Source organism: Rhamphochromis sp. 'chilingali' (assembly GCF_963969265.1).
Source record: "Rhamphochromis sp. 'chilingali' genome assembly, chromosome: 15".
Classification (NCBI taxonomy): domain Eukaryota; kingdom Metazoa; phylum Chordata; class Actinopteri; order Cichliformes; family Cichlidae; genus Rhamphochromis; species Rhamphochromis sp. 'chilingali'.
The window spans coordinates 15,617,298-15,634,101 of NC_137942.1; the positions used below are offsets into that span (position 1 = coordinate 15,617,298).

The 16,804-nt window shown below is 40.3% G+C and overlaps 1 pseudogene across 1 annotated transcript in view; it reads left to right on the top strand.

Annotated features, from left to right (window-relative positions):
- LOC308411339 (nuclear GTPase SLIP-GC-like) overlaps positions 1–4,877 on the top strand; it is a 43,722-nt pseudogene extending 38,845 nt beyond the window's left edge. The window contains exons 15-26 of the transcript in view: positions 147–347; positions 425–597; positions 1,925–1,979; positions 2,069–2,156; positions 2,242–2,363; positions 3,452–3,628; positions 3,720–3,874; positions 3,984–4,091; positions 4,186–4,295; positions 4,350–4,491; positions 4,628–4,709; positions 4,813–4,877. The product of the transcript in view is annotated as a nuclear GTPase SLIP-GC-like (transcript). The remainder of the gene's footprint in view (positions 1–146; positions 348–424; positions 598–1,924; positions 1,980–2,068; positions 2,157–2,241; positions 2,364–3,451; positions 3,629–3,719; positions 3,875–3,983; positions 4,092–4,185; positions 4,296–4,349; positions 4,492–4,627; positions 4,710–4,812) is intronic.
- Positions 4,878–16,804: the final 11,927 nt, after the last annotated feature.

A 16,804-nucleotide genomic window follows, 5' to 3' on the forward strand; every position in this document is an offset into this window, starting at 1 on the left:
CATTTTTCAAGAAATGTGTTGATAGCATGCATTGCGATATTATTTCTTAGTTTGATTTCCTGTCTTCTTTTCATGCAGTTTTTACATTTTTTGTTATGAGCACATACATTAAATTGTCTTGTATTCATACTGTTATTTTTTTGCAGGCTGAAGGGTTGTCTGAAGAATTGGTGAAATATACAAGAAGTGAGTCAAATGAGACAGAAGAAGTAAAGAGGTGGTACTGGCCGCTTGTGAAGTGTGTGACTGTCAAAGTGCCAGACAATGATTTTCTTCATCACGTCACACTCGTGGACCTTCCTGGAAATGGTGACTCTAACAGAAGCAGAGATCAATTGTGGAAAGAGGTAATTCACTGAAGTCATGTCATCTTTCTTCGAAGCATCAGTTATTTATAATTTATATGCTTTTATTTCCTTTTTAGTTTGTTGCCAGTTGTTCAACTGTGTGGATTGTGACTGAAGTGAATCGAGCAGCCTCAGAAAAAAAAGCCTGGAAGATCCTGGAAGGTGCCAGCAGCCTGCTGGGAAATGGTGGCAAGTGTCAGCAAATTCATTTCATCTGCACCAAGTCAGATAATGAAAAACCAGATGATATGTAAGTCAAATATGCCAAAAGTTTGGCACAAATGCACACGGTGACCATATACTTCACTTTTTTTTTTATTTTAAGAGTGAGGATGTCCTTTACAACAGAAGCTAAATTCTCCCATTGTAGTAGGCCACTCTTTCAGAAAAATGACAAATTAATTTAAGAACTATTATGTATCATTTTAGAGGTATGCTAATATTACTGTTAGAGTGAATTGTTGAATGTTGCCATTTTTATCCTTGTCATCTCTACAAAAGGAATTCCACTGTCCCCCTCCCCAGATTTTCAAGGTTCTGGGTGGGGGGCTGTAGTCTTTTATTATAGACACATCCTTGTGAGGGTTTTTTTTGATGTAAGCTTCCTGCCCAGCAGGAGGTCTCACACACACACACACACACACACACACACACACACACACAGACACACACATTCTTACTTACATACAGAAGTTCACACATTCACACATATACATACAATGCCTTGTCTTGGAACCATGTGGGCGTTGCTTTGCTGTGATGTGTTTTGTGTGAACCGTTTCTCAATAAAAGGCAGCGGGAGGAGGCTGGATTTGGGGTCATTTTCGTGGTGGACACAGACGAGGCCTCCCTTGCAAGGAAAATCGATCGATCGCTGACTGTCTTGTTTTCTTCATGATGAATAAGTCTCTAGAACTAGCGGGGCTTGTGGAAACACAGACCCAACAATTACTTCTTTTTATCTAATACAACATTATTAGACATTATTAATATTACATTCTATCAGATATAACTCCTAATATCATGATATATGATGAATATTATTCTTAAAAATATGTTTACAATTATAAATTTAAAAATTTATGTATATCTGTTTTAATAAGTTTCTAATTAGATAAATACTGTGGTGAATATTTAATTAACAAAGTCTGCAGACACAGTTGGCTACAATCAACACTCTTTATTATCATGCATGAGAGAGTACACACAACAAGGCTCCGTTATGCAGTCCCTGAAACAGAAGTGGAGCTCTTGCTCCTTTATGTATTCTCAAGAAAATGCAGGAAGTTACAAACTGATCATACCACACATCACGCAGCTCGCTATGAAACCTAACTGAACAATGGGTATGTTGTTGGGTGATCTTGGCATTATCAGCACCTGCAAAGGGAGTTGTGTTCTTCAACTACTGAGGCTGAAATAAGTTCATCTAGTTTTAGACTGTTCGGTGGAAGTTTCCATTACGGTGCCACAACTATGCACATAAATGCTTACACCTTAAATGAGAATAATCTGAATTTTGCATTACAGTAACAATAAAATAATTTTGCATCCAATTTTTATTTCCTTTCTAAAAGAAACAAAGCCAAGAATGAAGTGATGAAGGAATTCAAAAAGTGGAAATTAATTAAGGTAAATTTTTAATCTGACAGCAAAATCTAAAACAAATATCTTCTAAAACTGCCTGAAAAGTAAAAACTGACTAACAAAAATGTTCTCAGGATCACTTCAGTGAGGATTGTTTCCAAGTCTTCACAGTGAGCTCCAAAGAGTTCCACAAAGGGGAGAATGTAAATCCAGATGTCAATGGTAGGTTAAGTCACTTTATGAATGAACATACAGCGACAGAAAATTTATTGCTCAGATTTATATTTCTTTTCAATTTTTTTTACAGAAATACCAAAACTTAAGGAAATGTTGAAAAATCTGAATGACGCTCATTCAGAGACATTAAACTATGTGTCTGGAGCTCATGGGATTCTGTCTTTGATTCAAGGAGCCAGAAGCAGAGAAGTGGTGAGATCAGGCAATAAAGCCTCATTCATAATCTTCTTAAAGGTCATAAAATAAAAATGTTCATAGCCACTAATGTGTATTAATGTATTGTAAGGTATCCTCACATTCACTGAAAATGTGGGATGCTGGACATTGTAAATCTATGTGATAATTTATTAATAGTGACTGAATACTGCTGGAGAAACTGTGGGGAAAACATGGCAGATCATTTTCATATATTTTGGAAATGCCCAATAATCCAACCATACTGGAGTGAAGTGGTCGAATCAATTTACTTGGTGACTGGTCTCAAATTAAATTTGGATTTCTGTACTGTGTATTTGGGCGATATCCCATCAGCAGCCTCCTTAAAGGACAAATATTTGATAAACATCCTGTTGGGAGCAAAAAAGCGCTTACCAGGAGGTGGCTGGAGAAAGAGCCCCCAACAAAGAAAGATTGGATAGGAATAATGGAGGAAATATATAGAATGGTATATTTTTTTTCTGGGGGGTTTTTTGTTTGTTTTTTGTTTTTTTGCTGTTTTTGTTTTCTTCATGTGGGTGACTGTCATAATTACAAAACTTTCAATTAAAAAAAGAATAGTGACTGAATAAGGAGAGATGATTTGGAAGAACTGAATAGTGTTTATTGAGAAACAGAATTTGATGAAATATTTATTTACCAATTAGACTCCAGTCAACCAATGAGGGCACAGAAATGATGGGAGTTAGGACAGGACCCCAAGAGTCTAGTTTCTTGGCGTAGTGAAGATGGTAGTTTGGATTGGGCTCTGAGTTAAGGTTGAGGTGAAGATGGACAGGAGGCGAGTTGCATGAATATAAGTCTGAAAGGCAGAATGACAGAAGAGCAGATAAAAGCACAGAGAACACAAGCTGATTGGCCTGCAGAAGGCAAAAAAAAATGATTGGACTAGAGTAATGAGGTCAATAGTGTGGGAAAATAGAACTGATATAAAGAATAGACAGAGGCAGACGAATGATGACAGACTTATCTGACTGAACTTATCCAAAACCTAATTCTCTAAAATGAGTAAAGAACAATGTTTTGTTTTACTGCTTTAAGTAATGATCTTTCTTTTATTTCAGGTTGAACAACAAAATGATCTGTATGACCTCCTTGAGGGAAAATTAAGCATCCAACTTAATGATGTTAGAAAAGCAATTGAAAAAATTACAAAAGCTTATGAACAACGCCTAAGTGAGGGGGTTGAAAAATCTCTAAATTTATGTGAAAAAAACCTGAAGTCCTTCTTATACCCCAGTGTATGTATTTTAATTACAGTTAGATCAAAACCTCAGGACACTTTGTAACCATGTGTTTGAAAAATGAAATAGAAATTCTGTTTTGTTTCAGAAAACGAGTGGCGGAGCTTTTCACATGACGCTAAAGTTTGCAGTTAGGAATGATGGCGTCCAGAAACCAAAAAAAGGGAAACAAAAAGACCTCAACATGATATTAGCGTCTTGTTTGACTGAAAGCATTGATAAAGAATTCAGAAAGACCTTCCCGTGAGAATAATCTAATTCTGAAGAGCACCAATATGTACAACAATACATGTATACAAATCGCACTGTATTATAAGCTTGCTAACACTGCCATTATTTTTGCCACATTCAGAAACAACCTAAAATGTGGAAATTTCAATGGGGCCATTGATGCGTTTTCAATTCATTGATTGAAAAGTACAAAAATGTCGAACTGCAACTGACATTTCTGAAGACAGAGGTAAAAGAACTTCCCTAATCATTAACTTGTTAGCTTATCTGTTATTAGAAAATCATCTTTTCAATAATGTTAATTCATATTTCATGTTTCTAAGGAAAAAAAAGTGAAGACAAAGCTCAACAAAACCATCCTCACACAAAAGAAATTCATCTACAACAGTTTGACAGAGACAATCAAGAATAACATGAAAGAATGCTATAAAAGGTAAGAAAGATATGAATTAAGGTATTTCTATTCAACTGTGCATGACAATTGTTGTGTCCTTGTAGAAGCAGCAGCATTTACAGGAAAAGGCACCCTGAAGAACATGAGGGACACTATTGAGAGACATGTGGAGTCAAAGAAGTACATGTTTGAAAAGACAAAAAATGTCATGCTGAAGCAGTTGAACGATTTGAAGGTTTGTTACGTATGTACAAAAATGCCCAATCAGTCTTGAAGCACATATCAAACCAAAAGTTTGTCTCTTGTCCAGTTATTTTTGGATTCAATAGTTGCCTCTGTAAAAAGTAACAAAGTTTTTGATGATAAATTAGGAAACTGTCCTGATGACACTGGAGGAAACCATGAAGAAATCCATTAAACACTCACTCAAGACTGAGGCCTGCTTACTGCCAGGTAAACAAAAATATATAGTAAAGTATTTATGTTAGCATTAGGAATCCTCTCAATACAAATGGTAACAATACAAGTATAATAAATACAAATGCTTTGTTTTTAGATGTTTCAGGACATCTTGAGGTGGTGAAGAAACATTATGATGAACTTTATGGTGGTCAAGATTAAAAAAATAACCATACTGGGTAAATATTGAAATCTCACAAATTGTTCTGAGGGCTTTGATCATGAACTCTTTGTGCTGATTATGTTATGTGAAGGCTGATGTGCAGGCAGGAATGGTGGCAAGAAGGACCCAATGTGCAGACACTCTGAGACAAACTTAAACTCAACTTTATTGCTGGATAGCAAAAAAGAACAAAAAACTAACTAAACTGGAAAACATGACCTAAGCATAAACAAGCAGAACACACAGCATAGTAGATCGCAAACAGGAAAACACAGGGCTTAAATACACAGAGGGAGAAATCAGGGGATTAGAGACAGAAGGGAAACACAGCTGGGGCAAATCAGGGCTAACGAGACAGGGGAAGCAAAACCTGATACATTAACCTGAGACACGGACTTCAAAGTAAAACAGGAAACATAACACAGAGACGCAGACTTGACAAGGGGATACAGCAGACAGGGGAGACAGAGCAACTAAGGAACGCAGAAAGCAGAACTCTAACAAAGAAACCAAAAGACTAGGTGTAAGTAAAGTTGTAGGAAATCAGCAGCTACTTCAGTCATCTCCCTGCCATTTTGCTCTTTCTGGCTTTGGAATTATTTGTCAATATATTACAGTTTGGGGTTAGGTTCAGGGTTGTTTTATTGTTGTTATTTTAGGTGTTTAACATTTTAAGCATTTCTGTGCATATTGTTGAATTCCTGCTTTGATTTTTGTCTTGATTAATTATCTCGGGTTTCCTCCCCTGATAATGCTTTCCTGTATTTTCTTCCTGAAACAGTTCATTCATGTTTAGCATTTACTTTCATGTTTCCTGTAATCTTATTTCAGTAATGTCGTTATAAAAGCTGACTGATTTTTAAAAATGCTCAGGAAAGGTACTTCAGTGCTTCCTTTTTTTACCTCCTTCAGTATACAGGATTAGGATACACTGAACCCTCCTTTGTGAAATAAAGATATTTACATCTCGTAATTTATAGTGACAGACAGTTGTTGAAGAACTAGGTTATAAAAACTAGGCTTGTGGCATAGAGCATTTAAATGTTAATTATAAGTGTTCTTTTCATTTTTATATTTTTTTATTTTGGCATAACAAACTGTTAGAGCCACACATATGTTTTGATTATTATACTGCTATAATAATATCTCCTCCTCGACAAGGATTTATAGAAGCTCTCTTGACAATTTATCAATTAATAAAGCTCACTAGTGGTCAGATTGTTTATTTTGCTTCCTGTTGGAGTCACACATCTGGATTTTTACTCCTCCACATTGTGATGCAGCTTTTATAATATTTAGTTTTCTTGCTTCCTTATGTGTACTGATTCTAAAAGAATGCATGTATTTGATATTGTATACTGTTCAATAAATCCAAAGTGCAAGCAATTTTTTTATTTTTTACATAAGACTTTTTTTTACCCTAAAGCCACCAAAAATTTGCATTGCAGGACCAACATATCGTGGTGTGAAAAAGTGCTCCCCCTTCCCGATTTCTTACTTTTTTGTGTTTGTCACCCTTCAGTGTTTCAGAACAGCAAACAAATAACAACATTAGACAAAAAATAATACAAGTAAACACAAAATGGAGTTTCTAAATGAAGGTCCCAAAAGGTGAATTCTCTCAACAGAAACGATAACATGGAGCAAAAAAATAGAGAAAAGGAGGATTACAAAGAAAATATTGACTGATAGAGAATATTAGATTGAGATTATTGGTATGATATCAGGCAATCAGATGGCCTGTGTTCAGCAAGTGGTTTAAGCTTAATTTTTCTTCTGACTAAATATGGTGTGTTCTGTTTGCATGAGGTTGTTTGCTTTGGGTGTGTGCAGTGGGTGGAACAGGACATTGGCTTTAATGTGGCTGGAAAAAGGAGATGGAGGACATCATGTTCCCAAATCATTTGTACTTCATATTTCAGGGAATCAAAGCAGCTGTTTGCCCATGCAAATATGAAACCTGGTATAACAGGGCGTGGTCTGCGGTGCTGCTGCAGGGGTGATGGATGCACCTGCAGTGGCATCGTCAATTACGCCTCGCCGGCTTAAAGTCTGTGCTCTCTCTGCTATTATTATTATTATTATTATTATTATTATTATTATTATTATTATTATTGGTGGTGGTGGTGTGTGGCTGGCAGCTGGAAAGATGAACGGCAACAGTGTGAAAAAAGTGTGCAATAAAAGGTGTTAACGAGTGTTTTGAACGTCGTCGGGTCGGGTTAATGCCACACCTGGTTATCCTAAACAAAAACTCTGAGCCACTGTCTGGCCACAGAGACTGGTACTGCAGTGTGCGTCTGTGATGGAGGGGATAGGTCTCAAAGTCAGTTCATCACAAAGGTGATCTGGTCTCATAAATGTTTGTAGGATAAGTCTAAATGTCTAGGCGCTTGGTTTTATACCCCTGTGACCATATAGGTGATTGAAACACTTTATTTCCTGGACATGACAATAATAAACCCCTTCAGTGTGACATTAAGTCACAACAGAGTTGTCTTGATGCATGCTGAGTCATCCAGGTAGGAAAATTCCAAAAGGTGGATTCTGTTCATCTGAATGTAGCGTTTTCAGTGGGAGAAACGTTTTGTCACTCATCCAAGGGATTTGAATTTAGATGTGTAGAGTTAGAAATGCTACAGAAAGTGTTGAAATTAATGCAGATACCAGAGAGTTGTGGCACACACCAAGGTTGTTTTTTGTTTGTTTGGTTTTTTTTAGAATAAAGAAGTTTCTTATTTGGATAGGCAAAAAGCTGCTGTAGATATCCTGGAGTACATACAAGTGATTTGCACACTAGTTTGACTAGACGTGGCCTAATTTTCCTCAAAACCAATGACGTCTTGCACCACCAACACCATTTATCATGCGTGCAAACGAGTCATTATGTGTGCAAATGATTTGAACTTGTCCTATTCTGGGATATCAACAGTAATTTTTTGTATTTGGATTGCTGCCTTCCTACACTGTAAAATATAACTTGTTGTTTCAACTTAAAAATAGGGCTGCCTTAAATTTTTAAGTTAAGTCAAGAAATAGAGTTTGTTCTTGTAACACAACCAATTGTTATCTTAATGAAAAATCACATGTTGTCTAAACTTTCGTCTTAGTTTAGGTGACTGAGATTTGTTAGTCAGTTCAACTCCTTTAATTGCAACACGTTCTCACTCCCAACTCGTCAAATGTGTGACGCATGGTTAGGCTCCCTCTGCTTCACTTATCGACGTGCAGGGTACCCCCCTCGCGTCGAGAATTGACGTGCAGGGTCCTCTCATTGAATACTATAGAGCTCCCTAAATGTTGCTTATTGACGACAAGAGATTGCCGCGGAAGAGCCTGTTGTCTGTATATATATTTCCAAAATCACATTGTAGTGACGTATACAGAACACAATAAATTATATTGTGCTACGGGGTCCGTTCTTCGTACCTCGCTTACTACATCCAAGATCAAATCCAAGATCAAATGACACATCCAGCCGCTCCTCTGGCTGCTGCTGTCCCTGTGGTTGGCGTACTTGTCAGCTATCGACACATTTTACAGTTGACAGCGTGCAATAACCCGGCCGATTCATTCATCTTTACACTACCTCACAATCGACTCAACGATCTGCTGCAAGGACCGAGCGGTGCCATCTAAGGACTGGATGCCACTGGAGGTGCCTAGAAAGGACGTTCTCAATCTGAAGGCCACCTGTTTCCTTGGAGGGTGCCAGCAGACCCAGCCAGGCTCCACCATCAGCCAGCAGGCCACAGCCAGGCTCCACCATCAGCCAGCAGGCCACAGCCAGCAGACCCAGCCAGGCTCCACCATCAGCCAGCAGGCCACAGCCAGGCTCAGCAGGCCACAGCCAGGCTCCACCATCAGCCAGCAGGCCACAGCCAGGCTCCACCATCAGCCAGTAGGCCACAGCCAGGCTCCACCATCAGCCAGCAGGCCACATCCAGCAGACCCAGCCAGGCTCCACCATCAGCCAGCAGGCCACAGCCAGGCTCCACCATCAGCCAGCAGGCCACAGCCAGGCTCCACCATCAGCCAGCAGGCCTAGCCAGGCGCCATCATCAGAAATTCCGCTTCCGGGTCCCTCGTGGTGGCCGCCTCGTGCTCTCGCTTCAGTATGCCACCCAAGAAAGGCCCAACACCAGAGGAGGTTGAGGACATTAAAACCTCCCTCGGAGCGCTGTGCGGAGACGTGGCCGCAGTCAGGGCACAGCAGGAGCTGCTTCTGGGGCTTCTGGAGGAGGTAAAACAGCTACGCCTCCAAAATGCCGAGAAGGACAGACGGATCATGGATCTCGAGCGGCGGGTGGATGAGCTGGAGCAGTACACCCGTACGAACGACGTGGTCATCAGCGGTATTAAAATCAAGCCGCGCTCGTACGCGCGCGCGGTGGCCGGGAACGTCGGGGAGCCCAGCGACGAGGAGACCCGCTCGGTAGAGCAACAGGTGGCGTCCTTCCTCCAAAGCAAGGGGATAGAGATGGACCTGGAGCACATAGAAGCATGTCACTCACTGCCCAGGAGGAGTGACAGACTGCCGGCCATCATTATGAGATTTGTCAATCGGAAGAACAAGGTCGCACTGCTGAAACAAGGACGCAAACTGAAAGGCACGGACGTTTTCATTAATGAGCATCTGACACGAAAAAACGCAGACATCGCGAGGAAGGCAAGGCAACTGAAGAAGAACGGTAAAATACAACATACATGGGTAACAAACTGTAAGATTTTCATTAAGCTAAACGGGACACCAGAAGAGGCAAAAGTACTGATAGTGAGGAACATGGAGGATCTGGACAAGTATAACTGACACCAATGTATCAATTACACCAGGAAATGACATGGACACGTTGAAATTAGTTCTTCAACAGAAAGTAATTGATCTAGATTGTGAATATAAGGAGCATAATATAATAGATCCAGAAATAGATTCTGAAAGTAACTTTCTCTCTTCTTTTGTTAAAAATTGTAATTATTTCACTCAGGAACAATATGAAAAAGAAATTAACCTAGACGGGAAGCTCTCATTAATTCACTTTAACAGCAGAAGTATGTACTCTAATTTTGATTTCATTAAGGACTATTTGCAACAATTTTCTCGCCCCTTTAGTGTTATAGCCATCACTGAAACTTGGTTCAATGTCGATAAAGGAATAGATTTTTGTTTGAATGGATATGATTTAAAATACATGAATAGATTAAATAAGGCGGGCGGCGGGGTTGCTATATATGTTCATAACTCTATAAAATATAATGTTGTAACAACTATGTCTATGGCTATTGATGGAATTTTGGAATGTTTGACTATTGAGATTATGAATGAAAAAAAGAGAAATGTTATAATAAGTTGTATATATCGGACACCCAGTTCAAGTATTGACACTTTTAATGAATGGATAGAAAAAACGTTTGCTTCGGTGAACCAAAAATTACTATTTATCTGTGGTGATTATGTGTTATGTCAAATGTTTTTTAAATCTTTCCTTCAGACACTATGATAAGTCAGTTTCTTTTTGCACAATTTCATCACACAATATCATTTTAACTGCATCCAGAAATTCTAACAGGGAGCAAAAAATCAAAGAAAAGAGGATCACAGTGAAAATATTTGGGGTGTGTGCAGTGGTGGCAGAGAACATTTGCATAAATGTGGTTGGAAAGAGGGGATGGAGGACATCATGTTCCCAAATCATTTGTACTTTATATTTGCATGTCACAACATTTGCATATTTCCTTATGCAAATATGAAACCTGGTTATCCAAAAGCAAACTGAGTCACTGTCTGACCACAGTCTGGTACTGCAATGTTTATGTGTACATGCGACCTCTTAGTGGTTGTAGGGGACATTTATTACATAGTGAAAATTTTATGCAACACACATACATGCATGAACTAATCATGTGATTCAGGTGTGTTGACCCAAGGTGGGATCTAAAACCTGCAGAGACATCTCGTGGACTGAGATTGCCCACCCCTGGGCTAGATTGTGGTGTGGATATGTGGCCCAGGCCCATAGAAAACAGGTCTGGCCCAAATCTGGCATCAAGCTGGCACTTCTGACTGACCAGTGTCATGGCACAGTGTATGTCAACCAGGTGTGGGGCATGTCTGGCAATGATGCCACTGTTTATGCGATGGCATGGCATACAGTGGGGCAAAAAAGTATTTAGTCAGCCACCGATTGTGCAAGTTCCCCCACTTAAAATGATGACAGAGGTCAGTAATTTGCACCAGAGGTACACTTCAACTGTGAGAGACAGAATGTGAAAAAAGAATCCATGAATTCACATGGTAGGATTTGTAAAAAATTTATTCATAAATTAGGGTGGAAAATAAGTATTTGGTCACCTCAAACATGGAAAATCTCTGGCTCTCACAGACCTGTAAGGTCTTCTGTAAGACGCTTTTCTGTCCCCCACTCGTTACCTGTATGAATGGCACCTGTTTGAACTCATCATCTGTATAAAAGACACCTGTCCACAGCCTCAAACAGTCAGACTCCAAACTCCGCCATGGCCAAGACCAAAGAGCTTTTGAAGGACACCAGGAAAAGTATTGTAGACCTGCACCAGACTGGGAAGAGTGAATCTACAATAGGCAAGCAGCTTGGTGTGAAAAAATCAACTGTGGGAGCAATCATCAGAAAATGGAAGACATACAAGACCACTGATAATCTCCCACGATCTGGGGCTCCACGCAAGATCTCATCCCGTGGGGTCAAAATGATCATGAGAACGGTGAGCAAAGATCCCAGAACCACACGGGGGGACCTGGTGAATGACCTGCAGAGAGCTGGGACCAAAGTAACAAAGGTCACCATCAGTAACACACTACAACGGCAGGGAATCAAATCCCGCAGTGCCAGACGTGTTCCGCTGCTGAAGCCAGTGCATGTCCAGGCCCGTCTGAAGTTTGCCAGAGAGCACATGGATGATACAGCAGAGGATTGGGAGAATGTCATGTGGTCAGACGAAACCAAAGTAGAACTTTTTGGTATAAACTCAACTCGTCGTGTTTGGAGGACGAAGAATACTGAGTTGCATCCCAAGAACACCATACCTACTGTGAAGCATGGGGGTGGAAACATCATGCTATGGGGCTGTTTTTCTGCCAAGGGGACAGGACGACTGATCCGTGTTAAGGACAGAATGAATGGGGCCATGTATCGTGAGATTTTGAGCCAAAACCTCCTTCCATCAGTGAGAACTTTGAAGATGAAACGAGGCTGGGTCTTCCAACATGACAATGATCCAAAACACACCGCCCGGGCAACAAAGGAGTGGCTCCGTAAGAAGCATTTGAAAGTCCTGGAGTGGCCTAGCCAGTCTCCAGACCTCAACCCCATAGAAAATCTGTGGCGGGAGTTGAAAGTCCGTGTTGCTCGGCGACAGCCCCAAAACATCACTGCTCTCGAGAAGATCTGCATGGAGGAATGGGCCAAAATACCAGCTACTGTGTGTGCAAACCTGGTAAAGACCTATAGTAAACATTTGACCTCTGTTATTGCCAACAAAGGTTATGTTACAAAGTATTGAGTTGTATTTTTGTTATTGACCAAATACTTATTTGCCACCCTGATTTACGAATAAATTCTTTACAAATCCTACCATGTGGATTCATGGATTTTTTTTTCACATTCTGTCTCTCACAGTTGAAGTGTACCTCTGGTGCAAATTACTGACCTCTGTCATCATTTTAGGTGGGGGAACTTGCACAATCGGTGGCTAACTAAATACTTTTTTGCCCCACTGTATCTGTTATGGTCCTGAGTCTACTGACTCAGTGTTTTGTGTTTCTTTATGCTTTTGTTTATTCTGAGTATGTATTCTGTTATGATTTGCCATTTGTTAGGTTTTGTTCTGTGCCTCACCTGGTCCCACTTCTGTGTTCTGTCTGTCTTTGGTGTCACACTGTCTGTTTGTGAATCTGTCTGTTTAGTTCAGTGCCTTGTCTGGTTCTCTGTGTCTGAGTTTCCTGTTTTATTCTGAAGGTCCCCGTCTCATGTGAGTGTGTTCTATTTACGTTTCCCCTGTCCCGTCGGCTCTGATTTCTCCCAGGTGTGTTGCCCTCCTGTCTCTCATCCCCTGATTACTGCTGTGTGTAATTAAGCCCTGTGTGTTCTTCTGCTTGTTGCTGGTTCGTCTGTGTTCCACGGTGTCCTGTTCCTTGTCTGCGGCGCTCTGCCGCTCACCCTGTCATCTCAGGTTGGTTATTTAGTTTTCCCAGTTTAGGTTTCTTTAGTTTTGTTATCCCTCTTTGCCTGTTTTGCCACTACGCCACTGTGCAAATAAACATCACAGGCATTATCATCTACTACCTGCGTTTTGGGTCCTTTCTCCCTCCAACACCACACAGCTCGCCTCGGCAGCCGTGACAATGGCTGTATCCCAATTCAGGGTCTGCAGCCTTAAAGGCTGCATTTCAAGGCCAATTATGTCACAGTGGTGCGCCGAAGGCTGTCCCAATTCAAAGGCTGCTCGAAATGCGGCCCTCAAATGCGTCCTTCATTTCCCTGAATTTTAAGGCTGTGGCAGTGTAGACTTCGTGGTCCCATATATCCCACAATTCATAGCGCGGCAGTCGGTGTGGATAATTCTGCCGCAGACGGCAGAAGCGGAGCGGCCGAAGAGTAAACTGTGAAAAGTAAGTACTGAATATTATGTCACTTATTTATGTGCAAATGTTTAATAATGAGGAACATGAAAACATTACTGTTGGCCACATGTCGGCAAAGTTATTTGCCATTAGCGATGTTTGTACGTTCAGCTTTTACTTGCTTTTAAAGCCTTTAAAATATAATAATACAATAGTCGACCTTAATTTTACAGAGAATGTGATGATTTTGTGGATAATTAAAGTCAGTCATATATCCACAAACACAACAAGCTGAAAGTCAGTGATGCTGCTCGGTTTGCAGTCCTGAATATCACGGCACAAGCAGGATCCACTGCACTGTTAATGTTAGCTCTGTTATATTGCTGCCTCTGTTCGGTGGTGTCGAGCCAAACGGACTTTAACGTGTGTTTGAACGAGCTGACGGTTCACTCGTTAAGCTGAAAGAAAGATTCTTTAATCACAGGAGTCACACATGTGTCCACTGTACCATCTGGGAACTCTTCTTGTTTAGCACTCGTAATAACACAAACACTAAATCCTCCTTCTCTGGTGCTGTTTTGTAGCAGTGTGTACACCTGAGACTGCCACCCGTCTGTCTGTCCTGCACTCTCTCTCTGTTTCTTTCTCTCTGATTGTGGAATAAAAGTATGAACATGTATTTATAAGTTACACTTGTGTTTGAATCCTGCAGCTTATCACACATTTGATTTCCATGTGTGACAACTGCAAGTGTCCAGAGTGAGGACAGACTGAGGGACCCACTGCTGCACATCATCTGTGAGGCTTTGCACCCCTGATGATCCACCAGGACAAACTCAGCAGTGTGTGAGGAAGAGGAGGAGGAAGAGCCAGCAGCAGCTGACAGATGGAGAGAATAAACAGACTGTTCCCTGTTTGTGAAGGACTGCTAGAAAAGTTTAAAATAACTAATTGTCTGTCCTGAATCAGTCTTATTAGGTAATGTTCAAATAATTTTATCATTCCAGTGTTTTCAGTGTGGGAGAAAGTACTCAGGGCCTTCAAGTTACACACTATGAAAGGCAGCAACAAGTTTAATATTCAGAAACCTAAAGTATGTATCTGCAGCAGAATGGACCTAAAAATAAATGTTTGTTTCAGTTCTGTGAAGCTTTGAGTATTTTGGATTAGTAGTACTGCTGTGTTTGTTGCATCATTTTGCTGTAATTGTTTATATGCTTTATATATTCTGAGGTAAGTTGATCTATAGTGTTACATCATATTCTATAAGGATGTTATGTGTTTGTATACTTTCTGTCCAGTTTGACCCATTTAGCAGAAGTCAGCCTGTTTAAGGCTCTGATATCTATTCTGTATGACTTAAAACAGTTATGACATGGTCTGATTTTCTCACCCAATAAAGGAATATTTAATACATCAGTCTACTCTTCATTCTCACAGTTATCACAGCTCATACATTTGCTTTTTACACATATATATGTAAGCATTGAGCCAAACGTAATAATGCCAACATACTGAAGGAACAACATTTGTCTCTTATATATAATACATCTATATATACACTGTCAAAGATACTTGAGTGTCTTTGAGTGAAGATTTAAGGTGATAGGACATATGAATAGCTGCAACTTGAATCTTTACTGAAGCTCCGTATTTGACACAGAGTTCACTCATATGTGCTGTACCAGTGTACCTGCACATGTGATGTGACAATAGAAGTGATTTGATTTGAGAGTTCAAACTCACTGCTGTAATAACTAATGATTAGTATAATAACTATAATATTGGCCATATCATATTTACACTGACTTTAGTCTCATGAACAACATTAACTAATTGTTATTTACTAGCTAATCTTTGTTCAGTACAGCTATGAAGCCCAACAATCATGTTTCACAGTCCTGTGGTCTCAGCCACAGATACTTATTAAATCACACAAAGCTCATGTAGGAACAAACAAACGAACAAAATGTGTTCTCTTTTCTGTCAACCACACGTTTCCAGCTATCATGGTTGCTAGGCAACCTGGGCAGCACGACGGAGGCTAGACCGTCCCATTTCACAAGCCTCACACTTCCGGCCTTAGCGGTCTTTGAGTACGCGGCCCTTGAGGACCGTTGAGGCTGCGTACTTTAAGGCTGCAGACCCTGAATTGGGATACAGCCAATATCTGGCTCGATTTTGGTTTGGGTTATGTGGCCCATGCTCATAGAAAACATGTCTAGCCTGGATCTGGCATCAAGCTGGCACTTCTGACTGACCAGTGTCATGGCACAGTGTATGTCAACCAGGTGTGGTCCAGGTCTGGCAATGATGGCACTATTTATGTTCCTATTTTCCTATTTTAGTTAGAAGACCCAAATCCCATGTTGCAATACTATACTGCTATGGTAGCCAACGTTTCAAATGCAGGTTTGACAGTTTTCTGAGGTCACCTACTGATTGCAAGGTCAGTGGTTCGATCCCTGGCTCCTCCAGTTTGCATGTCAAGAGTATGAATGTAATTAGGAAGCACTCAATTTAGAGAAAGTGTGCAATTGGGTGCATTATGTATAGAGTGCTTTAAGTAAGCCGGGAAATTAGAAAAGTGGTAAATATAAGTCAGTCCATTCACTGTCTGGCACATTTTGTTATTACATGGTTTGATTAAGGTACACATTAGGGCTGACATCTGGGGCCAGAGCTGAAACTGTTCTGGGCTGCACACAACTTACACATGGCCCACATACCACGAAGTATGACGGCCCTTTGGTGGCCCAGATCAGGTTTGCCAGAGGTAGTCCACACGTGGCCCAGTACAGGACCACCAGTGTGGGCCAAATCTGGGCCACCAAAGGGCCGTCATTCTTTGCGGTATGTGGGCCATGTGTAAGCACATTGTGTGGGCCAGATCCGGGACATACCAATTTTGCTATGTGAAAGGAAGAAAACATACAGACTCAAACATGTATACCTATAAGATACTTATATACCAATAATACCTGTAAGAGATTTTAAGATATGAACCTAATTACTCAGTGTGTGATAAGGATTCTGAAACAAACATGTATTTGGCAAATGGAAACTTTCCATACCTTTTTGGAAGATTTGCATTAGATGGTTTTGTTTATTAAAACATGCACATGATCATAGTTTTGGTTTCTGTTCATCATCCAGGCATTCCTGTTGCAACCTTTCTGACCTTGCTTTATGTGTGACATAATTGTGATCTTATACTTGGGGGGTTTTTTGTTCTTTGTTTTTTTCTGTTTGTTTGTTTTTCTTTCTTTTTGTAGCACATGAGCTACATTTATTCTTCACAAAGTTTATTATACCTATTTTTTTTTTTTG